Genomic DNA, 26,809 nt, shown 5'->3' with positions numbered 1-26,809 from the left:
TCTATATTTCCCTTTACCTCATTGAGTTTTTTGATAATAGCTATTCTGAACTCCTTGTCACTTAGTTTACCTATTTCCAAGTCCTCAGGGCATACTTCTGTGTTTTTATTGTTTTCCTTTTGGACTGGAGCTTTTATAAATTGCTGGATGGTAGAGGAGCAGTTTTTGCGCATGATGCTATTATTCAGTTGCAGTTATAGCCTGTCGCCACTAGATGGGAGTCAAGAGCTGCGTGTTCTGAGTCCCCCGCCTTCAGCCGTGATGGCAGCTCACAGTGGGGTTGGAGAAGGAGGGGTGCTTTCTCTCACATAGACCTCGCTTCCCCTCAGCTCTTGCTCTCTGGTTTCCTGGGACCTTGGCTTGATGGGGTCCCCCAACGGGAAAGCTTTCCCCTGTTAGAGGGTTTGCATGCATGGGTGGTGGGAGTCCTGGACGATCCCCCTGATGCACGGCCCCTCCCCCACTCCTTCCCTCACCCGCTGCAGCGATCCCAGTCTCTAGGGGAGGGAGCAAAGTTCTCTCTCACCCCGTGCCAGCTCCTCTGAGGGCAGCTCCAATCTCTGCGCCCTCCCTCATTTGGCTGCTGTGGGTCTCTGACGATTTCTGTGTTATTAGGATTTTTTTGGTTGGAATGCAGTTGTTCCTTTTGTTTGTAATTTGGAGCAGATAAGAGTCTCTGGCGAGCTCACTCTGCCATGTTGCTGAGTCACTCTAAGGATAATTACTTTTAATCAGCTTGGTTGCTAGGGCTTTCTTGAGAGGGTTACTTTGATTTTTTCTGCACTAATGTGTTTATTTCAAGTCAGAGTCTGTAGCACAAATTATTGTGATTGACTCATTAAAATTTTCTTTTTTTTTTAAAGATTGATCAGGGGACATTTATCCATTGTGGACTGAGTAACTAGATAGCAAAACCAAAACCCATGGGCCGTGCTTGGGACAATACTGATTGACAAGGTATCCCCACAAAACCCAAAATGCACAGGGAGTGAGGATGACCCACAGACAGCTGCAAGACCTGCTGCTATCAGCCTGGGTGCAGGCAGAAACAAGGGAACAATAAAGCGTCTGATGCACCTGAAGGCAGGGAACCTCAAAATAGCAGCAAGTTTCCCCAGGAAAGCCTGGAGAGAACAGCAGCTGAAAACAGGCAGAATTTTTCCCCATCCAATAGCGAGTTAGTGCAAGGGGCCCCCGATGGACCTGAAGGGCTAGAGCAGTCCTTCCTTCTGGGACGATACCCCACATGAAGGGAAACTCCCAAGACAGAATAAGAATTTTGTTGATATGGACAAGAGAAATGTAGGAAGACAAAGTGCAGATAAAAGTGGGAAAGGGGAAGGTTCAGAAGGCAAGCTTCCATATTTTAGCCCACTAATGAAAACAGAAGATGTTACTACGTGAAGTGGCAAAGGCTATCCTGAACTCTGCTCCTTTGTGATGTTCAGGAAAAGTAAATCCACATAGGAATAAGCGTTAGAAAAGAAGTAAGGTCAAATGCCATACAAAGCTATCAGAAAAAAACAGGACAAGAAGTGGAATGACAGTCCCACAGACAATAAAAGTAGTCCACAAAGACATGCCCACAAGACAGACCAAAACTACAACCTATTATTTCAAAACAAGCTAAAGACATTAAGAGAATGATGGAAGATATGTGTGAACAACATAAATCTCAATTAGGAAAACTCAGAAACGAAGTGACAACTTGGAAAAGAATTAGAAGTAAATGAAAAAAAATTAAGAAATGAAGACAAACGGAACAAAAGAGGAAATAAATGTAACCAACAACACTTTAAGAAGAGGGAGAGATTTTTAAAAATCAGAAAGAAATGAATGATAAAATGAGTTTAAGAGGATATGGCAAATATCAAGGATAGGCAAAAATATCCAATGGATAACAGGAGTCCCTGAAGATGGAAAGCAATATGGAGGAACAATTCTAAAACTCGTCAAAGCAAATAATCCATAATCAATTTATAAATCAGAATTGGGGTGAGTTCATTATGAGCCAAGTTTGAGGACTATAGCCCAGGGCCTTCCTTCCTCAAGAAAGGAACCAAAGAAGTGGGATGTACAGAGTGGTTACATACTGTCTTGGAACAAAGAGCGTGCATCACATATGACAGAAATATCTCTTTTACTACTGTCACGAGGTGCTTAGCTGGCACAGCAGATCAGTGGTCAGCAGGTGAGTGGTCACAAGGTGAGCATAGCAGGTCAGTAATTAATCCTTAGTTTCCAGGAAGAGATGCTTATCCTTAAAGAAATGCCGATATGAGGGGAGTTGCATCCCTATCTTTAAAGGCACCATTCTTGGCTTTGGGACATAGTAAATGCTTAAAGCAGAAGTACAATGCATGCTCAACAGGCCACATCAGCCCCTTTGGGAAAAACAAGGTCAGACCAAATTAGTTTTAGACCAAATGCCTTCCTCATATACTCCAATATATCCTATTGCTTTTTATTTATTTATCAAACCTATAATTCAAGAAAGCTTTCCTGAAATAAAAAATGTTCATATTTGAAACATATTGAAAGAACACCCCTATGTACCTGAGAATATCACTTCAGAATGCTCAGCCCCAAGGCATATTCTAGGAAAATTATTGGATTTTTTTAAAAAGTGAAAAGAAAATATCTTTGGGCATCTAGGCAAAAAGAGCAAGTGACTTCTAAGGGAATAGAATTTGATTATTGCCAGACTTTGACAGCATGATTTTTATGGCAGAAGAAAACAGTACACATACTTAAGATTTCATAAGGAAAGGAAATGTGACCCAAGGATTTTACAAGCAGCAAAAGTGAATTTCAAGTTTAGAAGTCAATGACAACTGTTATCAACATGCAGGAATTGAGAAAAGTTAGCTCCCATGATTTCTTCTAGAAAACAAGCTTCAATCAAAATGACTAGGGAGAGACGGTGATATAAAAACCAGTGGTGAACATCAGAGATACAGTTTCTTTTGAACTAAGACCAAGGTAGGATTAAGAGTATGGTATGGAATAGCCATACACTCTGACAAAATAGATGTAGTGCAACTTTTTTTTTTTAATGGGAGAAGAATGGAGAGCACAAAGCAAAAACAAATTCCTGTTTTCAGTAAGCAAACTGGCAGCAATATTGTTGTAGTAGTGTTATTCTAACACTGTTGCATGTATAACAGGGGATAAAGCAAATTAACAACTAGGGCACATTCTAATTTTGTCAGTCCCTGTGTACTGACACCAGGACTCTTGGTGTGGAAGAAAGGAAATACAGACAGCGGTGTGCTGGAGCCGGCTCAGGCCAGCTCAGGAAAGGCACTGTGTACACCTCTTCCCAACTCCACACGCAGTGACGTCACACTGGGAACATCACTTGAAATCAGCCATGTGGGGGTATATACACCATGGAAATTTGTGAAGGGGATCAGAATATGCCATTCCAAAATATGCCACTTTGACTTGAGGATTATTTTGATCTGAAAGCAACTGAGAAACAGCAGACACAGCAGGAGCTCTCTGCCCTCCCCATCTGCCTAAGAGCAGAACATAAATTCCCCTTCCATTTGTAAAGGAAATTTCCATTTGAAAAGGTGGCCCCCTCTCCTGTACCAGGAGGAGAACTAGAGGCAACTCTCAACTGCCTGAGATGTCTTGAGACTGCCTGACAAACCTTACTAAACAACCCTTGTTTACCACACATTTCCTAGTCACCTTCCCACAGCTACCAAAGCCCTCTTTTCCTTTGTCTGGTCTCTTCTCCGCAACTTATCACCCTTTATAAAAATGGTCTATAAGCCCCTGGGGCCTACCCGCTTCTCTAGGTTTTCACTTGTTTTCTGGGAAGCCTCTGTATGCAGGCAAAATAAACCTTGTCTCCTGTGAATCTGTCTTTTGTGGCTTCACAGGCCTCAGCCACTGAACCTCAGAGAGTAGAGGAAAAGGTGGGATTCTTCCCCCTCTGGAGTTCTGGTGACCACAAAAGGACAGCTGGGACACCCCAATCATTTCGTAGCTGAGAACTCAGGATGCTGGACAAAGCTTGCCAAAAGTGAAAAATCTTACCAAGTCAGCCTCTCGGAATTTTGCTTGGAGTCTGATCAGATGAGGGCAGTAAGAGCGCTCCTCGTCCAGGAGAAAACACTGGAAGGATCTACTTCTTTGGGTATTACTCTTGGGTGACTCTTGGTCTTGAGTACTCATGGGTCATTGATTCTTTCTTTCCCAGGGAGAGCCATTGCTTTCCTGTTTGCCTCGTTTTATGTCTGAAAGCTTGACTTGACTTTCTGCCTGCCGGGGGCACCGGGTTGTCAGGGATGCATCTATAGGCAGCCAACTATCAGGTTGGGGGACCCCAAAATTTGTAGTTAGCTGAACAGAAATATTGTGGCTGCCATCTCATTGATTGTTGCCAGCTCTCAGGGTGTTCATTGACATCTGTCTTCTGCGGCTGTCTGTGGGAGTGACTCTGGATCGTGTGGCTGCATCTTTTGCACTCTCTTTGGAGATGCCTCTTGCATCCATGGTTAAGCTAGAAAAAGGTTTATTGATATTGGTTTTGAGTCACATTTATAATAGGCAGACTTTTGGAAAGAGAATAAGAAAAAAAGGGAAAGGGTCAGGAACACTAACTGTTTGTCCCAGCCTAAACCTGATAATAAGATATTTGACAGGATTTTTAAAAAAGAGCTCTATGGTCAGAAATTAGCCCAAATGGAGGCCAATATTCAGGGCCTGATTTATGCTTGGCATCCTATCCAATTTTTAAGGCCTTCCCTCCTATGAATAACTGGCCTAAAATGGAATTATGTACTCAGAGGGAAAAGAACATGCTCAAACCTTTGTGGAAAGACTCATAAAGAAACATTCCAAAAGCATACAGCTCTAATCTAGAATCTAGGACTCTTTAGATAGCCACCTTAGTTGAAAACCTCCCTGATATAAAGAAGCAAATTCAAGATAATGTAATTGGATGAGTGGGTCAGCCCCTTGATGTTATCACTGAGGTGACCCAATTCTTTGAGGAATTAAAAACAAATGTCCCTGTCTTACTAATTGAGTCTTTACAAAAGCAGAAAATGTGGCTCAGAAAGTAATTCAAAGCCCACCCATCCTTCTTACCAACTCTCAAATCTCCCCTATTCATCTCAAGAGACTTGTGGGAACTGTAAAAGTTCACAGCATTAGAAACGGAACTGTTCTGCACTTAAGGAAAATAAAAAAGGGGAAAAACTTAAATAATAATTGCCCTGAACCTCTAATAATAGGAACGTTCTTCCCAAGGACCTGAAAACCAACTCTTTGAAATGCAAACTTCCAAGGCTCTTGACTCCCAGACTGAAGGGAACAAACTGGATATTTTATCCATTCATCTGAGCTCTAAAAATAGACAGCCAGTTGGTATTTCCAAAAGGTCTCTCGCCCAAAATATAGTACACGACCTGCATAACATTACATTATCATGGCAAATGAAAATCTTAAAAACCTTCTCCACAAATATTGGTAAAAAGCTTTAGCCTTCAATCAGCAGATAACCTCAGCCTGTTTCATCTGCCAAAAACAGTTTGGATCCAACTTATGTTATATAAACTAGTGAGTTTTGAATTACTATGTTTGCCTGACTCAGGCTAAAATTTTAGGATGAAAGCTATTTCTGTTTGTATCTGTCTGTGTGTTTGTATATGTCTGTGCCTGTACATTATGTACATGTGGTATTTTTTACCTCCAGATGGCATTGTCAAAATTAACTCATAAAATCCCATAAAATAGATCTATTTTAATTGGCTTAGAAAAAAATAAACACATGTAAATTAGATATTCCTAAAACTCTCAGAAAAATAGGAACTAATCCAAGTACTTTTCTTTTTTCTTTCTTTTTCTTTTTTTTTTTTGAGGAAGATTAGCCCTGAGCTAACTACTGCCAATCCACCTCTTTTTGCTGAGGAAGACTGGCCCTGAGCTAACATCCATGCCCATCTTCCTCCACTTTATATGTGGGACGCCTACCACAGCAGGGCTTGATGAGTGGTGCCATGTCCGCACCCGGGATCTGAACCTGCAAACCCCGGGCCACCAAAGTGGAACGTGCAAACTTAACCCTGTGCCACCGGGCGGGCCCTCCAAGTAGTTTTCAAGTTCACATGATCTGGGATAATCTTGGGTAAATAAGGCTCATTCAATATTGCTGGTTTAATAAAAACAGGTATGTCTTCAGAATTGTCAACATTTAATACAGTGCAGACATACAATTTTTATTCTACCTGGGTTTGTTAGTCCAACAAGCTTATGCTATGTTTTCTAGATGTTTAAGATTGTTAAGTTAATTAAACAAGGAGGCCGTTAGACTGAGGTGGCGCTAAGGCTCTCGGCAGCCTACATAAGCAAACCAAAACCTAAGCCTGTAAATGCCTCAAGGTGGCAAAATCGAAACCTAAGGACAACCCATCACAAGCAGCCAGCCAGGCGTTAAACCAATCAGTGATTTCCTTGCTTGGCGTCTGCATCTTCTCTCTAACAGTCTTTCTGCAGGTCCTGGCCATGGAGCTCTTCTAACCACTTCTAGTTTGGCCCTGCCCAATTCAAATCGATTTTTGCTCAAATAAACTCTTAAAATTTTTTATATGCCCCAGTTTATCTTTTAACAAGATTCTAAAATTACTATTTATCCTAAAAACAAAATGTACAATAAAATTAATTGCTTGATGTATGTCAAGCACAGCAGTTAAAAAAAAAGGAAAAGTCATGTGTTTGACTTTTAAATTCTTCTGTGATTTTTGATACTTGCCTAACATGCATACGTTATAAAATTTGTCAACAACAACAACAACAAATAACTTAATAGCTAGCTTTCTAATGTCTCAAAATTTTCATGAGCAATCCAAACATAATTGTTAGGAACGTGTGAATTGAATAAATTTAAGTGGAGTAAAAGTTTATGCAATGAACTTTTTGATGATAATTATGTTTTATAATATGTCTGCTTAAAAATAGCTTCCAAAATCTTTGGGTAACTTTAAACCTTAAAGTTATACCAGGTTAAGTTAAATGATAGATATTCGTTGAACATCTAGATCATTTCTAAATAAGATCAAATACTGAAATGTTAAATACTAAGGGTTAATTTTGTCTACTTTTGGCTTCTTATTTTTACAGAGAAACTAAAGATAAATTTGCACTATAAGGAAATATATGCCTCTAAAAAATATGAAATGGTGTGTTTGGGGTAGGTCTCAGCCTATTGATAGTGATGCTGTGGGCTAGGAACGCAGAGGCCCTCGCCTGGGCCCAGCCACTTGTGGCAGCCCCCACATACATCTCCCTGACCAGAGCCAATGTTGTGGCTACACCAGCCCTTGAGGTTCTTGTTATGATTGCACGATACACCTCAGCAACAACCATCAGGGAACTTTGAAAAAACAAGGCTTATTACTCACAGATCACGGAGGATACACAGCACACCTGGGGCCACACGGTGAAGTCGCAGCTGAAAGAGAAAGAGAGCACGTGCAGAACTGAGGTTCTGATTTATTCAAGTTGAGGGTGGAGTGCCTAAGGTTTTGCAGGTTCAGTCTTTATTGGTGAATTTAAAACATAAGAGTGATAATTAAGGTGCAGGAAGGGAAAAACAAGCGGTCAGTCAAATGGTCAGTTATCTAGGTCGACGAGAGCTTTCTAAACGGGGTAGGGCAGTGTGGCTCTACCTAGTTGGGTAGCGGGCAGTGTGTTTATTGGAGATGGATGTTTTTGAAGTGGATACCTTGGCAATCAAAAGCTTAATGTTGGACACTTACACTACATGTTGTGTTCATAGATTTGCTAATCTGCTACAGAAGACTGATGTATGACGGACAGGTCATAATTACCTACTACCTTTTTTTGGTCCTAAAGTAATTTTAAAACTAGAGTTTAGTTAAAAGGACAAAGATTTCTTGGATTATTGGTCTGTCCTTAATAAAAGATTGTAAAAGGTTTTTCTTTACTTTTGACTAATCTGACTAGGAGACAAAGACTGTTTTACCAGATTAATTTGCTGTGCATCCTGTTGTCTTTATCATGTCTTTGAGTACTAAAAAAAGGAAAATCAAGTCTTCTCAATATTGAAAAAGCTAAGTTGTTTGTTTTATTTTTCACAACCATGTCACCACCTATAGTTACCTTTGAAATATTTTATTGTCACTTTGGTTAAATGGATAGCTAAGCAGTGTTTCACAGTGGCCTGTGATCTTATTTAAATGAATGTTCAAACATTTTGACATCTTTGACAACTTCCCAGAGGGCCCCTGGAAAATCTTAAAGGATTTGTTCTCTCAACTTGTAAAAAGAGAAATGTTAAAGTAATTAGGTCTATTTGATATGCCTAATTGCATGGGAAACACTGTCAGATAAGAAGTGACACTAAACCTTCTTTAGATTATGTTTGTATAGGTATACATTATTAATACAAATATTGCAGAAGTTGCATGAAGCTCCTAGAAGTTTGTAAATTACCTTGCCGTTCATGACGTGTCCTGGTATAATGTTATCAGTCATAATTCTACTTATTATCTTAAAATGTTGGATGTCACAGAAGCAACAAAATTTCCTTGTCAGTTGAGTTAAAATGAACTCTCATCAGATCTTCAACCATGGCCACTTTAAGTCTTTTGTCATTCACAGACAGTTATCATTTTATTCTTATGCTTTCCTGAAGGCTCTTGCAATCAGCTACAGGCCAAAGTACTTCACCTTAAAAAACAAAAAAGAATTTCCAGAACTTTAGCTGAGAAGTTGATGGGCTCATGAGACTGCTAACCCAAGATCAAGCAGAACAAGAATTGTTTATACGGAACTGAATGAACTGATGAAAAATCATCAGAAATTGATTATTTCTTTCACTATTTTTCTCAGGATATTACTGGTTCTTTAATGTTTTATTTTCCAGATTCAAGAAAACTTTTTCTCTTAAGCTGTCTATAACTTATAGGAATTTGTAGATTATACTTTTATAAAGAGAAACAAAACATTTATTTTTCTCCCTAGCTCACACCTCCAGAATTTGGAAACTCTTACGGTATATTCTTATTTTATGCAATATAGTTATTTGCATAAGTTTGGTAAGTCTATTCTCCTTATAACAGGACGCAGTTGGAAACAGTGGTTATATTACAAAGGCTTTGACTGGAACGTTGTATTTGAGAATGACGTGCATCAGATATGACCAGACAGCTTTAAGGAACTAAGGTTGACTTTATGGAGCCAACGTTTACAGAGCCCTTTGGAAAAACCAGCCTGGAACCTGGCTTGTATGGTTCCTAGTCTTACAGGTGAGTAAGGAAGGTCACTTCCTGGCAGATGAGAAACCTTAGGATATTTTGGGGACCTCAAGAAGAGAGGGACTTACCCAAATCTATAGGTACTGTAGGCAAAGTCTAATGGTGAGTTCTTGGGTTGTCTTTCTAGCCTCCAGAAACTTTTGAAAGTCTAGTCTGAGGTTCCTTATAAAAGCTCTAGCAAAGCAAACTTTAAAAGGTCTATAGGGCCAATTACTATTTTTGCTGCGCTTATGTAAATAATCAAGCTAAGTTTAATGAGACTAGACTTATTTTGCAACCAAAATAGTTTTACTTTGATTATCTTTGATAGAAATGGGGGTTATTATGGACAGAAATGTTGTGTTTCAATAGAAAATTATAACCCACCCTTGTAGGTATTCATTGTCTTTCAGCTATTTTCATTCCTTTATAAACTGGATCCTGTCATTTTATCCATTTTCTCTGTAATTAACATTTCCAATTTCTCTTTCACCCTCCTGACTTGGTGTCCCTAAAAACTAAAAGCTGACTGCCCAGATCCTTATTGGGACCATCTAAAGAAGCCCTCCCTGCAAGCTGAGGCTGAATGCTTCAGTGCTCTACTTTAAGAAATAATCGTGACTGTGACACTGATGTCTATGCCACCACCAAAGACATTTAAACTGCAAACCAGGAAATTCATCAGCTTGCCACTGCTGTCCTCACTCCACCATCTAAAGATGCTTCAAGCCCAACCTCTAGAAGTCTTCTCAACTGACTGGCCTCTGAACTCAAAAAGTAAGTTCATGGTCTGCTCTAATCATTAATTCTTGGTTTTTGTTTGTTTTCATAGAAGTGACCCTCATTAAATGCCTGATTGCTCACACCATATAGAAGCCTAGCTTAGGTGGGTACCTTCTTCCCTCCTGCACCGCTGCCTCCTGGAATGAGACACAGCTGTTTAATGGACTGACTTACTCCCAGGACCCAGAGACTGGGGCTGATTTCACGGGAGAGGGGGCATCTGCTAAGATTTGTTCTTTCCTGCTGATTTATTCTTGTTTCGGTTGACGTTCTTCCCCCTTTGCAGATCTCTTGCCCTGCAACTTCTAGCGTAAATCTCTCTCCACAGCTACCAACTTGGCCTTTGATATGTGAAAGTTCCTGTAAAGATTCAGGCAGGGGAAACAAAGGAGATCAGGATGTGTCACCCCAAAATTTGTCACTTTGGCATAAGGATTATTTTGATCTGAAGGCAACTAGGAAGTGCCAAACACAGCAGGAGCTCTCTACCTTCCCCCGTCTGCCTGAAAGCAGGCATAAGCTTCCCTTCCATTGATAAAGGTGCCCCCTTCTTTCATAGCAGGAAGAGGACCACGAGACAGCTCTTATCAGCTGAGATGACTTGAGACTGCCTGACAAACATTACTAAACAACCCTTTTTTACCATACATTTCCTAGTCACCTTCCCACAGCTTACCAAATCCCCCTTTTCTTCATCTAATCTCTTCTCCACAATTTATCACGCTTTGTTCAAATGGTATCTAAACCCCCAGGCCTAACTGCTTCTCTGAGTTTTTATTTCTTTTCTAGGAAGCCTCTGTATGCATGCAAAATAAACCTTTTCTCTTGTAATCTGACTTTTGTGGCTTTAATTTGTAGGCCCCAAGTACTGAACTTAAGAGAGTAGAGGAAAAGTTTTTTTCCTGCACTATATTTGCAAGTACTACAAATCTGGCCTTCAGATATTAGATTGTTAAGGATTTACCAACACACCACTGAACATACATGTAATATTAAGAGGTTAGACAAAACCCCCGGAATATTCATTTGGAAGTCTCTCTGTTAACTCATGAGGTATTTTGGGGTGTGTGTGTGTGTGTGTGTATTTGCTTGTTTCCTGACTCTGAAACCAGTGGACAGTTAGCCATTAATGATTAGGTAGCTAGTAACTAAAGTTTTTTAGGCAGTTATTAATTGTAGCTTTTAGTCGTTCGCCTGCCCATTGTTAAATGTGCTTCTTAGGCAATATATTATCTGACTCCCAGTAGGTTCCTCATAGATAACATCCCTGATGCTTGGGTCGCCATGGTAACAGATGCTTGAGTTGTTTTTCAGAAACTAAGAGTCAACCACTATCTGGTTCAGGCCATTTGAGACCACCAATCCACTAACTGGGATTCCACTAATAGGGCAGGTGTCTTAGGTAAACTCCTCATGTCAGGGGTCTAAAAACTCCACCTTGAGATCAGGCTAAGGCCACCATTTTGAGGACATGCATCCTATGAAGAGCCATGAAGCCTGACTATGCTTGCACAGATCATCAAGTACCTCTCTCCCCCTTGCTTCCAACACCTAGCCCCACACTTCAGACCACCTTGCCCCACTACCCCATAAACATCCCTAATCTTCATTTTTGGGGAGGTAGATCTGAGATTTGTTCTCCCATCTCCTCACTTGGCTGTCTCGTGAATAAACCCTTTCTCTGCTGCAAACTCATCATCTCAGTGATTGGCATTTCATGCGACAGGCAAAAAGAACCTGGTTTGGTAACAACTCTGTCACTGAAAAGGCCTATCCAAGATTGCTAGGGTGGTATCTATTACTAGGGGCCAGCCTGGTGGTGCAGTGGTTAAGTTCGCATGTTCTGCTTCGGCGGCCCAGGATTCACTGGTTCAGATCCCAGCTGTGGACCTATGCACTGCTTGTCAAATCATGCTGTGTCAGGTGTCCCACATATAAAGTAGAGGAAGATGGGCACGGATGTTAGCTCAGGGCCAGTCTTCCTCAGCAAAAAGAGGAGCATTGGCAGCAGATGTTAGCTCAGGGCTAAACTTCCTCAAAAATTAAAAAAAGACAGAGCCAACTTGAAAAGCCTCCCACAGGTCAAAGATTGGGATATTTGAATGTCAATAAAGATAATTTTAATGAATTAATCAATATGTTTAAATCCAAGGAGTTCATATTAATACCAAAAAACCCCTAATTGTTGAACTGCACCGTTAGTATACAATCAGCAAACCAAAAAATAAAGGGAAAAAATAAAACTTTATCCTGCCTTTCTTATATGGACTGTACACTGGGTTACTTAAGAGTTGATCATGGAATGCTTTATGGAAGTATTCCAACTGAATAGGTGAAAAAGACTGGATATAATGAGAATGTATCTACTCTGTAACTCCCGTTGAATTAAGTGGTATAGGCACTGAGCAGTGATAACTTCTAGCATCACACACCAGGCATTAGGCACTTTCCTATGACTGAGGAAAGAACACACCACCTACAACCTTGCCAAAGGGAAGAGTCTGATCAAGCCTCTGATCAAGTTGACAATTTGCATGACATACTGAGCAGAATGGAACGTGTTAAACTGTGCCATGAGTGTGCTGTCAGCCAAATCTAGACCGTGGGAATTTCATAGGGCAAACTCTACAAGTCTTCACCAGATAAATGTAGGGAAAGAGAAGGATGGAAAAGGGGGCTCTTAAATTGAAACAAATTCAAAAGGCATATAAAAAATGGGAAAGACCAAACTATGTTGTCTACTTGGGTAATAAAACTACAAAGAAACATAGTAGAAATGCTGTGGCGGCACCCCACATAAAATAGAGGAAGATTCGCACAGATGTCAGCTCAGCAACAATCTTCCTCACACACAAAACTGTGAGGATGGTGGTTCCTTTTGGGGGCAGGGTGACGTTGTGATTGGGATGGTCACATGGGTGGGGTTGTCTGGAGCAGCTTGCAAAGTTGCATTTCTCGACCTGGGTGGGGTTACAAGAGGGTTTGCCTTATAATAATTTATAAATACATACATTTGGTCTGTGTGGTTTTCTGTGCCTGTGTTTATTTTACAACAAAAATTTTTAATTCCAAAATGCAAAAAGGAAAACTGCAAAATTGAAGTTAATATGTTTCAATAACACTTTGTAAAATGTAGCAAATTTCTTCATTGTAAAATTGAGTATTCATAAAAATACTTTTGCCTTTGAAAATATTTTTCTTACTTTGATCTAACTCCTGCGTATGCTCAATGATTGCCAAGAAATCAGAATAAAATATAAACTAAACATTATTCAAAACTAAATCATTTCGGGGCTGGCCCCGTGGCCGAGTGGTTAAGGTTGCGTGCTCTGCTGCAGGCAGCCCAGTGTTTCGTTGGTTCCAATCCTGGGCGCGGACATGGCACTGCTCGTCAAGCCATGCTGAGGCAGCGTCCCACATGCCACAACTAGAAGGACCCACAACGAAGAATATACAACTATGTACCCGGGGGCTTTGGGGAGAAAAAGGAAAAAATAAAATCTTAAAAAAAAAAAAATTAAAAAAAAAAAACTAAATCATTTCAAGAACAAAATTACTCTTTTTGAAATCCTTATGAATGTATTACAGCAAAAATACAAACACATATATAGTCTTTAATGTGGATGTGGGTGTATTTTAGTGTTTAATATAATGTGCAATGAGACCTTTAATTTGAAACAAGCGTGGAGCTTACAAAGTTCTTGAAATGGCCTCAGACAGGTGCCTTCTCGTGACTTGGAGCCGGATATAACTGGACGAGTGTCTAGGAATCAGGCACCCTTCTGTTCAGTGTAGTGGTTTGGCCCTTCAACCGTGGGACTAACTTCCTGGATTTAAGTCCCAACTCCGTCACTTGTTAACTGTGTGCCCTTGGATAGGTTACTTAATCTCTTTGTTCTGCGTCTGTAAAGTGAGAATACTAGCAGTACCTACTTCACAATATTGGTGTGAGGATTAAACACCTTACTAGATATAAAATGTTAGAGTAGGGCCTGGCACATAGTAAGTACTCCATAAGGATCAGCTATTATCATTATTATTATGTTGGTCGGCAGGAGAGATGACCATAAACAGGGCTGGGTGTCCCACACCGTGCACAATGGCATGGCGGCCTACTTTGTCTGCTTGTGCCTCTACTATCCAGAGCTGGAGAGCAGACTCCTGCAGCGGTGGGGAACAGGGAGCAGGGAAGCTGTCACCGTTTCCTGAGATGACCACTACTTGTCACCACTATGGCCTGGCCTCCCCACCCCCATCAGCCCCATTCAGCTTCCAGCAAATGCTAAGCACAAGTGTCTCCCCAACACCCATTTCCACAAAGACACGTGCACACACATACACACACCAATGGGCACATCCTTTTAAGGTGGTCATCAGCCCTTCCTCTACACTCTAACACATCCCAATATTCTGTTCTGAAGTTGAGAACTTAAGCAAAAATAGAGCACAATACATGTATTAGAGTTACAAGTGCAAAACCTGTTATGAAAAACAATAAAATTCCCACATATTTTACCCAACCCACAATGTAGAAACATGATCCCTACTTTGTTTTTACTTAAATTTGAAAATTGTATAAGTATTTTTGACTGCTATCTTAGTAGTCCTGTGAATTTTAAGATAGTACAAATATATACTTTTTTTTTTCTGCCAGGAGCTGTTACATGACTTTTTTTTTTTTTAAAGATTTTATTTTTCCTTTTTCTCCCCAAAACCCCCTGGGTACATAATTGTATATTTTCAGTTGTGGATCCTTCTAATTGTGGCATGTGGGATGCTGCCGCAGCATGGCCTGACAAGTGGTGCCATGTCTGCGCCCAAGATCCGAACCAGCGAAACCCTGGGCCGCCGAAGTGGGAGTGTGCAAACTTAACCACTCGGCCACGGGCTGGCCCCTTGTTTCCATTTTTTGCCAGTGTTTTCTACCACTCCGCATCAATATCCCAGCCATAGACGCATTGTCAGGACTTCTCCCACGGCCCTAGGAAAAAGTCTATCATATTATGAAAGTCCAAATTATATTCCTCAGTACCCTGGGTCAAAGAATCACTGTCATTTTAAGAATTCCATATATCCATCCCATGGGGAGGATTTCAAAGGCTTAGAAGAAACACAATGGCCTTTTGCTAGTAAGTACGTCACTGTCCTCTGGGACCCATCAGCCTGACAGTTATTACGTGAAGATGTTCTACTTTTCCTCTTGGAATTCACCTTCTTCCTCTTGTCTTTGAAGCCCACTCTAAAATGAAGGTCCCACAAATATTACTCCTCGTGAGTGGGTCTAAACTTGTTGGTACACAGTCTACAAAATTATTTCCTCATCAAACCTAAACTCATGAGAAAAAACAAAACAAAACTAATCTATACTACATCTCTACTATTGTGAGATGTATGGAATGGACTAAGGAGTTGGAAACCCTGAGTTGAAGTCCCAATTAGCAATGTAACTTTGAACAATTCGTTAACCTTACTGAGAGCTCCATTTCTGCTTCTTTAAAATGAGGGAGGAAAATCAAATAAGTAAGAGGGATGTGTCATGTGACCACTGAGGCCCCTTATAGCTCTTTAATAATCCCTTTTCAAGCATCCGCTCTTAGCTGCCTCTGATAGGAACAATTTCTCCACTAGGGTTTTCCATTTAAATCTAGGGTTTTATAAGCAAGAGGCCCCAAACTGCATTATGACATACAACTTGGTCTTTTGGACTGTGTTAATCGTTAACAATCCCTGAGGCAATCCCCAGTAATTAAAATGATTTAGATTAATTTATAGGCCTTGTCATAGTCCAGGTATTTTTCATATGTACACTCAACCAGAGTTTCAGAAGAAAAAAATGCATTCAACTACAGTAAATGAGTCGGAAGAAAAAATTATTACTAGTTCTAGAATTATAATTAATTCTTCCTTTTTTTTTTAAAGATTTTAGTTTTCCTTTTTCTCCCAAAGCCCCCAAGTACATAGCTGTGTATCTTTAGTTGAGGGTCCTTCTAGTCGTGGCATGTGGGATGCCGCCTCAGCATGGCTTGATGAACGGTGCCATGTCCGCACCCAGGATTCAAACTGGCGAAACCCTGGGCCGCTGAAGCAGAGCGCTCGAACTTAACCACTAGGCCACGGCGCCGGCCCCATATTCTTTTATTTTTTAATATTAGCTTCTTGTTCTGTTCGACATTGCGATCATTTTTTCTCCTCCTTTTTCCTTTCAATGATGATCTCTTTCCAGGTATATATCTGTCTCCTTCACCACCACTAGGAAAATAAATGGTCCATAGGAGCATGGTAAGCAGTATATCGTGGTTTAGGTTCTGAAGCATTCAAGGATCTTAAGCTTTTGAGACTTGAAAATCAGACTTTTGAAGCTCACAAACTTTTCTTCAGTTTATTCTGTCATGGGTTTCAAAGTCTATTTTGAAACTCAATACTTGAGCACTGATTATTTTCTTCTCTTGAATTCACCATTGTATCCCCAGCACTTAGCACAATGCCTTAAACAGAACTTAATTGGGCCACACGTAACTGGATTTGGATATTTCATGAAAAAAAAAGTTAGCAATTTATCCTGATGTGGATTTGAGGATCTCCTTTCTCAATCCATGCAACTCCAGTTTGGTGGTTGGGGCACTCCAGCTCCTAGGGTATGCCCTCTTTCTAAAATCCTGTGCATCAAGTCTGCAAACACAGCTCAACAGTCACCTTAACGTTTCCTGCACATGCGTCTTGCCTTCCCAAGAAGAATGTATTCTCCTTAAGGACAGAAACTATTTCTCATCAACCTCGCCCTGGATTAATCCAGAAGGAAATGATTAAATATCTAAAGCTTTGTGGTTATAGGAAACTTTCCAAAGTTTTAATTAACATTTATGTACATATCTTCATGCAGAGATCAATAAAAGACTTTCAAGTATAAGTATATGTAATGGAAATATGATTTCAAGATGAGAAGAAAATGTAAGATTTCTTATTATTAAAAAAGAGCTTATTCTTTTTTTCTTCTCGTATAGAAGTAAGTATCAAATCACTATGGCATTTATATTTCCTTGGATACATTTAAACGACAGATGTAATGGTTTAATTTAAATGTGTTGATATTTACATTTGACTAGCAACTAAGTCCTTTGCAATTATTCAAACTTATGAAGAAAATATCAGAGGACAACTTAAAATGGGTGAGAGGGTATAGAGTTTTTCAAAATTCTTTTAAGGCTGTATAAGCGAAAGTGAAGATTACTGAGCTAGATGAGAGGGGATATTCTCCCCACCCAAAGTGAGAAGGTTGAGCCCTTGATCTTTCAATATAGGCGTGTCCTAGTTTAATTCACACAAACACAGCTTATATGAACCACATAGCTATTACAGAACAACAGTAGATTTGGGAGCACTTTATTCTCAACCTTAATTGAGCCAGACATGGGAGGATGGTTACATAGAGCAAATAAAAACCACTATATACTATGCAAACTACAAAACACGTGTCATGTAACTTCACTACAAGAAAAATTATCTGCTCTGGGCTTTTTTTCCCCCCTCCAATCAATCAACAGGCAGTTACTAAGTAACTTCCATGTGCCAACATTGTGTTAGCTTGTATTAGTGAATACAAAATACAATCATTTCTCTTTATTGGAGGTATTCATTCACTGAATCGGTGAATACCAAACCATTGCTCCTAGGGGAAATACAGGGTTAGGTTCCTGTGAGTTACTGGTCACAAAATTTTCATCAACAAATCAATACATAATCTTGTTTTATGTGAGTTTCTGTTTAAAGACACCTTATTTAATATTTATTGTTGATTCATTATCATTGAACTCACGGCCTATGGCACTATAACTCATGCTTGAACAAAGCTTATCTAACACATTTTTTCTGTAGGGCACATCACAGCCTTGTGCTTAGGAACACTAGACAGCACTTCAGGACTATGCTTGGGGGCCATTTTAAACAGCAAAATCACCAACAAAAAGCATGAAAATACGGAAAACCTGGCACTAAATAGACTGCAAAAAGGATACAGAAGGGCAGAGCACAGCCTTGTTTGACCTCAACCAGAAACACGCATGTCATGAAACTCAACTCTTCTGTCACTTGCATGTACCCGTGAACGAATTCTAGGGTTACAGACAAACCTTAGCAAGTCAGTGAATGCACAAATACAGACTCAGTGGATAATGAGGATCAATTCTAAATACATGTTCAAGAAATATAACTCCAGCTGAAAAGCAAGCAAGCGAGCAAGAAAACAATGTAAGTGTGAAGGTAGGTAGGCTTTGGATAAGGTAGAGAGTGAGCAGGGTGCTGTCTAGTGTGACATAAGACCAAGATTAAAACAGTATCTGTACTGGTTTCCAGTTACCACTGTAACAAATTATCAACAAATATGATGGCTTGAAAAGCGTAAACTTATTATCTTGCAGTTCTGTAGGCTGTAAATCCTCATGAGCCTCACTGGGCGAAAATCAAGGTGTCAGGAAGACTGCATCCCTTCTGGAGGTTCCAGGGGAAAATGCATTTCCTTGCCTTTTTCAGCATTTAGAGGCCACCCACATTCTTTGGCTCATGGTCACTTCCTCCACCTTCAAAGCCAGCAATCGCGAGTCACATCCTTTTCCCACTACAATACTTTGACCTCCTCTTCCACCTCCCTCTTCTGTTTTTAAGGATTTTATGTGATTATGCTGGGCCAAACTGGGTAATCCAGGATAATCTCCCTTTCTTGAGGTCAGCCGACTAGTAAGAGAGGAGTTTTTTCCCTCCTGACACCACATACATAGTGTCTTTCCCAGCACTACTTCTGCAATTCTCCAACATCAACTGGGCGTCCTACAATTCAATTCAATTCTACAATAACTACCCATAGTCAGCATCAGACTCCACACGTTTAAAGGTTCTTCCCACAAGACTACCCTCACTTCAGTTACAGGTATCTGGTCCTCAGGTTAGCCTCACTTCTGTCCAACTTGGCTACAAAGTCAGAGGCTCCCACAACCCTCCTCCCAACCCCACAAGGTTCAATAATTTGCTAGGATGACTCACATAACTCAGGAAAGTGCTATGCTTACTATTAGAGTTTATTACAGAGGTTACAAATACAGCCAGAGGCAGAGGCACATTGGGCGAGGTCTGGAAGTGTCCCAAGTGCAGGGGCCTCTGTCCTCGTGGAGTTGGGGTGTGCCATCCTCCCAGCACAGGGATGTGTTTGCCAACTCAGAAGCTCCCTGAATCCTATCATTTAGGGTTTTTTAGAGAAGTTTCATTATGTAGGCATGACTGTGACCATTGGTAATGAATTCAATGTCCGGCTCCTCTCTCCTCCCCAGATTTTTTGGGGATGGAGCTGAAAATTCCAAGCTTCTAATCAGGGCTTGGCTTTTCTGGCCACCAGCTCCTATCCTGTTGCTATCTAGGAAACCATCAAGTCACCTCATTAGAACAAAAGATGCTCCTATCACCCTTATCACTCCAGAAATTCCAAGAGTTTTAGGAGCCAGGAACCGGGGACAAAGAACAAATGTCTTCCTTCTCATACCACAGCAATTTTAATTCCATTTATAACCCTAATTGCCCTTTGCCATATAAGGTGACATATTCACAGGTTCTGGGGACCAGAATGTGGAGCCCTTTGGTGGGGGGGGGCATTATTCTGCTGACTACAGCGGCTACTGCAACTTATGAGTAGGGAAGGTTTAGGAAGTCTGATGCGGCAGCATTATGGTGCATGGTTTGGAGGGTTAGTCAAAAGACTGCCGCAAAGCACTACATTAGGATGAAGAGAAAACAGAAAGAGAGGGGTCTGCAGGGTGTTTACAAAGCAGAAATAATAATTATGTAATAAATATGGAGCTCATGATGGTTCTGTTAGATCACGCCCTGCAGTTAATACATTCACTCTCTGATGACCTGGTAAATGCATTATGAGAATGTGAGTGACCTGCATTAGTTTTAAACAAAAAAGAAAGAATCTAATTCTAGAGACTCGAATTTCCTCTGCTAACAAACCACCTTACCATGGAGAAATTCTGAGGCACCTCATTTGCATTCCCTTTCTTCCTCCCTCCCTCTCACCTGGCATTACTTCTAACACTGACTGATATGGGAAATGTGGGATGTGGCGAGAGGGCACAGAGAGAGAGAGACACCCTCCCCCAAGCTGCATCCTATCCCATGATTTAAGGGACCAACCTATCAGTGATTTGTGGGTGAGATGTATAAGCCACGGGAATAAAGTCCTTGTACACCCAGGTAATTCACAATAAACAACCTTTTCCTCTGTGCCTGCCAAGAACACTTTTATAGCTTTCTAAATCATCAGCCACTCTTAACTACTATCAACATCTCTAGGAGCACTTTTGATGTGAAAAAATTGCACAATGATAAGTTAGTTTCACCGTTGGTCAATAATTGCTAAAATCTCTCTGGATGGCAAATGTCCCCATGCGTCTTTGTTTCAGATATTCAGTCGTTTATTCCAAAGCTAAAGATCATGGCAGTTTAAGAAGTAGAGTTCAGAAGAAAAAAAAGACTAATCATGTAACTATGGTGTGATCTATGGAAACGAGAATATTTCTTCAAATCTACAACACCACCAACAGTAAGATGCACCCCTATTTCAGGCACTGGGGGATTCAGGCAGGGTCTCCCGTGAGGTTGCAGGTAAGTTGTCAACCAGGCCTGCAGGCATCTGGGGCTGGAGAATCCACTTCTAGACTCATTCACATGGTTGCTGGTAGGTTCCAGTTCCTCCCTGACTGTTGGCTGTATACCTTGCCAAGTGGACCTAACTGTCAGCAGGCTGATTGTGTCCCACAGAGTGAGGAGAGCCCAAGACGGTGGAAGCCACAGCCTTTTACGCCTAATCCCATGAGTGACACCCATGACTTCTGCCATCTTCTACTGCACACAGATTAACTCTCGTACAATGTGGGAGGGGACTGCACAGACATGAGTATCAGGAAGCAGGGACCACTGGTTACAGTTACAGAGAGGCTGGTTACCACAGTACACGTTACAGAAAGGAACCTGAAACTAGTTTGCTTCTTTGTATAACATCTATTGAGCACTTACTATATATCCACGCCTCACGCTAAACACTGACAATTCATCTCAGAGGATTAAACGAGAGCAATAATCTTACAAGAGGAACCCTATTAAACAATCCCTTTTTTACAATTGATGAAACTAGAGCTTAGGAAAGTTCAGTAACCTACCCAAGGTCACATACCTAGTAAGGATGAGGGCTGGTACTTCTGATTTTTCACTAAAATGCTACCCACCATTTGCTTCAATGTATACTATTAAGTATGTCAGGCAATGAAATCCCATTAGATAAATTTGAGAACCTCCAAGATTCTTTATGTTTTTCTTACTATCACCATCACGACTTGTAAGAAAGTACTTTATTGTGTTGTGACATGTTTAAAGCTTTAGTTTATTTAATTTGTTGTGGCAATTATTTATATATATATGTGTATATATACATATATATATATATATATATATATTTTTTTTTTTTTCTTTTGGTCAGGAAGATTGGCCCTGAGCTAACATCTGTGGCAAATCTTCCTCTTTTTCCTTGAGGAAGACTGTTGCTGAGCTAACATCTGTGCCAATCTTTCTCTATTTTAATGTGGGATGCTGCCACAGCCTGGCTTGATGAGCAGTGTGTAGGTCTGCACCTGGGATCCGAACCTGTAAACCCTAGGCCGCTGAAGTGAAGCACGTGAATTTTACCACTACACTACTGGGCTGGCCCCAATATAATTTTAAAAATCTATTGTGATGGACTTCAGCTCTGGTGCTATCTACACCTTCACAAAAGAAATGAGCACAACTGCCTGCCGAAACACTTGGCTTACACAATAGTAGGTATCATTTTGAAAGACAGGACAAAAGAATAAAGTGAAGACCTTCAAGAAAATCTGAACAATTTCCTCTGAAGACACAATGGTCTCAGAAGATAGTATTTAAAATTATTTTCATAACTTTACAAAAGAAATGTAAGACAAAAGAGACTGCTTTTTATTCTAAAAGAGACGTTCAAATACTGTCTCAAATACCTGTCAAGAGTAGCCACAAGCACACTCCCCGTATATTTAGTAACAATAGGAAGGACAAGTAATATCACTTTTAGAATGCTCTGTGAGCACACGGTGTAATAAGTCCTTACTACTTGTGGCCCCAAAGCTCATCATCTCCAGTGAATCACGCTGACCCCTTCCTACAAGGACGCAGACTCGGAGCTCATGGAATTAGTTCACTATGTTTCCAGTTCATATTAGACAAAGGAATTTTCTTAAATCCCTGCAGGTAAAACTTGCTGGAGCCATCAGTGTGGAAATGCTGCAGTCACATCCAGAGGAAAACAAAGCTTTAAAGTACTCACAATTGGAACAGCTGGACTGAGCTTGGAATAGTAACCAGTTGTAACCAAGCAAAGAAAGCAGTGGACCAGGTACTCACAGGGAGTCAACTCATTGTTCAATCCTTCCATGAAGAGAAACAGAGCCAATGGAGTCCATCCATGGGGAGGGTCAGGCTGGGTCCAAGAGTGGGAGCAGGGAATGCCAGGCTGAGCAGGCCAACAGTCCAGACCACCACACAGTGGGGGTGCTCCCAGGGCAGGGGTGGGGGACAGAGAGGAGTGCAGGAGTGGGGTAAAGTGCTGGGGCTGGGAACCAGGAATCCAGCTGACAGCAGATGGTCCAGGGGCTCAGCATTTCTGCAGTCTAGACAGTGGTCAAAGAAACAACTGACATTGACAACAAGTCATGACGGCCAAGTTTTGAACCTCTAAGCCCAGGTCCTTGACTGACCCTTTCTGTCTCTTTAGGGAGCAGAGCCCCAAGAGACTTGTTATTAATGGGGTGTTCTGAGCCCAGCACCCAAGAACTATAAGAACACTGAGTTACTTGGCCAGCTGTCTTTCCTCAGCGCACATCACAGTCTTCTGCTATGATTTTGAAGCTTGGGATGTTTGCCTACAGAAGGATATGTGTAGAGCTATTTCAGTCACGGTCTTCGTTCTGGATGCATACCAGATTCTCAAGAAATTGGTTTTTTTAGTTAGAAGAGAGAGAGAGAGAGAGAAAGCAGAAAAAGAACAAGGAGGAGGAAGAATAAGAGTGGAAGTATGAAAGGAAGGAAAGTGGGAAAGAAAAGAGAAAGACAGAAAGATGAAAGAAAGAAAGAAAGGGCAGAAGGATGGAAGACACATCAGTTTGGTGGGAACACACGCACACACACACATACTCACACACACACCCACCTCCACCGTGATCGACCTAAAGAAATTAGCTATTTTCCACCTATACCTATTAGCCTTTCCTTGGGACATCCTTTGGGGTAAAAATAGAGAATGGCTGGGACAACTCTGCATATGTTGATTTAAAATTATTTTTACCTCTAGGGTAAATTATACTTTGCTTTTCTCTGAAGCATAATGTAAAAGACAGAGGGTCTCAAGGCAAATAATTGTCAGTCAGAAATACTAAAGATGATCAGGTTGTGAACTAACTAGACTCAGGTGGATTACTTCGTGAAAGGCTAGAAGGACTATTAATGTCCCCAGCAGATGGCGCAAGCTGCCCTCCGCTCCCGGGAGACTTCTCACAGCGTGACCCATTTAGTATCCACACAGGTTTCCTCTTCATATGATGATTGAAACAAGTAGATCCTAACCAGGTAAGGGATTGGGTTAGGAAAGAAATCGTTCGGTGGGATTCGAGGAGGAGCAAAGTAGGGAAGACAAAATCTGGAGGCTTTTTAATTTATCATGTTAAACTGTTTGAAAACATAACATTGTTCCATTCACATCCTTTGGGGCTCTGAAAAAGTTAAGAATTCTTCCAAGACAGAGTTTTAATTAAGTCCCAAAGGACAACAAAGTATCAAGAATGAAGATATCTATAAACATTTTTATTATCTGGAAGGATAATTGGTGAAGGGCTCACAGTGGAGAAAGCTTTCTCATAACAAATTAAAGATAAACCAATTCTGATGAAAATCAAGGGAAAGGGGAACTTGATTAGAGATTATCGAGATCAGCCAATGTTTCTGCTACTTTTCTAGTTACTACAAATAAATATAGTGTTCTGGCTCACATTTTGAGCTCTAGAGCTGTGCGTGTTTATGAAGAAGCAGACAGTAAAACAGAAAGCATTTACATCACTGGACAAGCGGTAACCCTCTTTGGGAAAGTGGGGAACATAACATGTTATCCTTGGAATCATCTTCAAAATCTGGGATGGAAAAGAGAACTTTATTAATTAAGGCTTCTTAAACGTCTGCTCTCATAAGTTGCCAAAGAAACAAGAGTTTGGAATATTCGGGTCAGTGACTAATTTCCGGTGAAGAGCTATCCTGCCAGCACCTACTGCCTCCCTCCCTTCACATCCATTGATATTTTAACTGTCTGCAGTCTGCTTTTACTGTCTGCCACTAAAACTTGACTTTGTGAAGTTATTTTAAAATGTAAAAGTAATACATGTTAACCACAAGACATTTGAAAACACTGAAAGGTATCAAAGAGAAATTACCCATGATTGAGTAGATATTGGTAACAGATACTTCTAACAAGGAGCTTATGTCTGGAATATACAAGGAACTCCTACAAATCAATTTAAAAAATCAGTAACGAGAAAAATGGGCAAGAGATTTGAACAGACACTTTACCAAAGAGGGTACTCAAATGGACAATCTCAGTTTTGTTAGTAACCAGCTATAAATGAAAGCCATGACGTATGTGATGATTTTAAAAGAAGTCCACAAATTCTTTGATACTTATCCTTTCAAGACAAGGGGCCTAACATGATGCAGTCTATACAGAAACTGAAATATAGTGATGTACACCTGAAGTTTACTCAATGTTGTAAGCCTCGCTCCCTCTCTTGCATCACTCAGACTGGGTGAAGCCGCCTGCCGTGTCATGTGGCCGCTCAAGCAGCCCTAAGGAGGGCCACAAGGTGAGGAACTGGGGCCTCCTGCTGAGAGCTGAGTGAATGAAGGACCCTGAGTGGAACCGCCATGCTAAGTCACTCCCAAAGAAATGAGACCCACAGAAACTGTGAGATGATGACGTTTTTAAGCCACCAAATTTGGGGATAATTTGTTTTGCAGAGATAGATGACTTATACAATACTACCACACATACACCAGAATAGCTAAAATTTAAAAGTTTGACATATTAAGAACTGATTACAATGCGGAGAATGGGAACTCTCATTACACTGCTGGTGAGTGTGTAATTGGTACAACCATTCTGGAAGATTGTGTGACACGAGCTACTAAAGTTGAATATATGCAGACCCTATGACATAAGCACTCCACTTCTAGGACACATCCACAGAAATGCATACACATGTGCATCAAAACCCATACGCAAGAATATTCACAGAAGTATTATATGTAATAGCTCAAACCTGAAAATCTACCAACAGCATGTTCAAGAGAGCCAACAGGCCCAAAATGGAGTGAGTTGTGCTAAGCCCCACATCAGCAAACCAAAACTTAATACCTAACCGAGCTGTAGATTCAGCCTCTTCCAGGGATGTAATCTGAACCAGTCAGTCTGGAATTTCCTGGTCATCACTAGTGAGGTCATCCACCTGATGCCCCCTCTCATCCCCTAAAGGAAGCTGACCTTGCCTGAAACCATCCACTTTTTCTCCCCCTGCCTATAAAAGCCTCCCGTTTTGTACAGCTTTTTTCCAGGAAAAAAAATAACTCTTTTATTAAAAAGTCTGTTTTCTCTACTGTCTCTAAAATGAAAATGCCTCCGCCGAGCTTCAGGCGCCGGCGCAAATCCCAGCGTCCGGCCCGCGGCGGCGTCTCCCCGGCAACCTGTGCCCCTCTGGCGGCCGCGGGGACGGGTCAGCGCCGCAGGGGCCCGCGAGCCGCTCCACCCTCTGCACTCGGTCCTCAGGCTTGAACCCGAGCAGGCACTCGTCACTTGCCATAAAAAGCGATACTTTATATCGCTCTTCACGCGTCGCCAGGCTATTTTTAAGATCTCTCCTCCTGGAGATCCCCAAGTTAAAAGTATCGCGGGCCCGCCCACCGCAGCCCGGCTCCTGCCCCCCGCCGCCGAGCCGCAGCCTGGCCAGGGACAAGACCGCCCTCGGCACCCCAGGGGAACCGCCTCCGGGCCCCGGGGGAGGACCGCCCCAGACTCCGGGGTAAGGACCGCTTCCAGACCCCGGGGGAGGATCGCCCCCAGGCCCCGAGGGGAGGACCTCCCCCAGGTCCCGGGGAGAGGACCGCCTCCAAACCAGGGAGGGGAGACCGCCCCAAGACACCCCGGGGATCCGCCCCCAGACCCGGGGGATCCGCCCCCAGACCCCAGGGATCCTCCCCCAGACACCCCGGGGATCCTCCTCTAGACTCCCGGGAGGGGCCGCACCACCTGCCCCAGCTCTCTTCCTCCCAGGCCTGGCTCGCGCTGCCTTCCTTCCACGCGCTCCCAGGGAAAGGCTGCGCGCCTGTCGAGCTCCTCGCAGTCCCCTTTCCCAGGACTGACAATGGCCTCGTCCCTTCTTTGGTCTGGGATCCGCGTTAGAGGCCATGAGCCCATAAGCCTTACCTCTCAGATTCCCCACGTATGTGTCGTCCCTCCCCCAACTTGTCACCTCACCAGGGCCCCTGGTGTCAGCTGCCGGCTTGGACTGCGGCCCTGGGCCCTTCTCAGCCGGCCGCTGTCCCTGGGCAGCCCAGGCCAGCCAGCACCCGTCCGGACAGGCTCAGGGCTGTCTTTGGCTCAC

The 26,809-nt window shown here is 41.8% G+C and overlaps 1 long non-coding RNA gene across 1 annotated transcript; it reads right to left on the bottom strand.

The window, feature by feature from the left end:
* Positions 1-844: 844 nt before the first annotated feature.
* LOC103541284 (uncharacterized) lies at positions 845-26,802 on the bottom strand. Its single transcript, XR_542432.2, has 4 exons — positions 26,632-26,802; positions 8,473-8,709; positions 7,419-7,468; positions 845-4,516 (listed from the first exon to the last, which is right to left on the bottom strand). It is a non-coding gene; the product is annotated as an uncharacterized lncRNA (long non-coding RNA).
* Positions 26,803-26,809: the final 7 nt, after the last annotated feature.

The sequence above is a fragment of the Equus przewalskii genome, chromosome 7 (genome assembly GCF_037783145.1).
Source record: "Equus przewalskii isolate Varuska chromosome 7, EquPr2, whole genome shotgun sequence".
In the NCBI taxonomy this organism is placed as follows: Eukaryota; Metazoa; Chordata; class Mammalia; order Perissodactyla; family Equidae; genus Equus; species Equus przewalskii.
The sequence above is the reverse complement of the archived record's forward strand: the minus strand, read 5'-3'. Positions and strand labels throughout refer to the sequence as shown.